The following is a 1,563-nucleotide window of genomic DNA, read 5'->3' as shown; positions in this document are numbered from 1 at the left end:
AGGGCCACCTCCCATGGAAACCCTGAGGTGGGTGGGGAGCACGCCCAGATGACAGGCAGTCACATTAGCCAGGGTGCAATCACACTTCTGACATAGTTGCTGCTGGGACAGAAAGTGCCCCTCAAGGCCCACCTCCTCCCGGGACTGCATCCCCACCACTCACGCTCGGCCCATCTTGCGCTCCGGCCATGCCCCGTCTCCGGCCGGGGTGAGCATCTGCCCAGGCTCCATGCCGAGGGATGTTATAGAAGCAACATTGCTCAGCAGTCCAGGGCCATCTCCCATCACCCCAACACCCCTGCCTCGGCTGTTCAGTTGTCCCAGCGCACCTCTTACTCTCCTGGTCCAGGCCTCCCCTGTGTCCCTTCTGACTGCACAGCAGTGGCCTCCTCTGGACCTCCCTGCCTCCAGCCTCACCCTCTCCACGTTACCTCCAGCTGCAGCCCGAGATCATTCTCTAAAGGCCAGGTCTGGCTCGTCCCTCCCAGGTTCACACTTCCTGTGGTTCCTGTCCCATCTGCCAAGGAGAGCCTACAGGCATTGCTTGATATGACCTCCCCCCCCCCCCCCAACGCACTCCTGAGGCCCCAGGGCTCTCACCAAGATTGTCATCTAACCCTCCAAGGCCCCCAGGGAAGTAGGGGTCATAGTCCCCATTTCATAGCCTAGGGGCCAAAGGCTCAGGGTCCCCCAGCTGGGAAGCAGCAATGCCAGGCTTGGAACCCAAGCTCAGCCTGAATTCAGGACCCTTGGGCAGCCCACCCTCCCCCGGGACAAGCTGGTCAGTCCCCTCAGTGCCCCTGTAGTGCCTCCATCCTCAGGCAGCCCCCATCTGAAACCAGTTCAGGGAAGGGACCTAATCCCAAAGGGAACAAAGGGCTTTGAACAGAGACAAGTGCACTGGTGCCCAGGAGCCTCTCTGCTCAGCAGTGGGACAGGCGCTGGCAACGTGGAAGATGCCGGTCTTGTCAAATCCCCTGTGGAGCAAACCCAAAGGGACAGAGACACCACGAGGAAAACCAGCACCAGGAGGAGCCGCAAAGCCAAGCTGAGAAGCCCCAGCTGCATGGCCTCAGAGGAGCTGACCCTGGGAACAGAGGCTTGGCGCCCCACACGGGTTTCTCCATTGCCAGCCCTATGCTGGTGGGGAAGACAGAAGCACCCCGGCTTTTGCACATCTAGAGGCGGAGCGGCTGCCCCAGGAAGCCTGACACCCCACTGTCTCTCGCACACAAACTGCCTTTTCCTGACGCACAGATGCGAACGAGCTATGCTGGAGACAGGGGCAGGGCCAGGGGCTGCGAGGAGAGCGGGACAAGGGCCGGCTGCCGCACTGCCTCGCCTGCTGCCCCGAGACCTCGAGTCAGCTATAATTTACTGAGACGTAATAAATCTCTCCCGCAGCTCCGCCCGCTCCCTGGCCCCTCCTGAGCGCGGCAATTACTCCTCCCTGGATCTCGCTGCCATCGTCCTGCGGAGCAGGCCCACGTGGCAGGAACCCGGCCGCCTTTCGGTGGGAGTGGGTCCTGGTGCCATGAAACCTCCAGGTCAGCAGGGCCGTGT

This window comes from Miniopterus natalensis, chromosome 12, assembly GCF_054644295.1.
Source record: "Miniopterus natalensis isolate mMinNat1 chromosome 12, mMinNat1.hap1, whole genome shotgun sequence".
Taxonomy (NCBI): Eukaryota; Metazoa; Chordata; class Mammalia; order Chiroptera; family Miniopteridae; genus Miniopterus; species Miniopterus natalensis.
Note: the sequence above shows the minus strand (reverse complement) of the source record.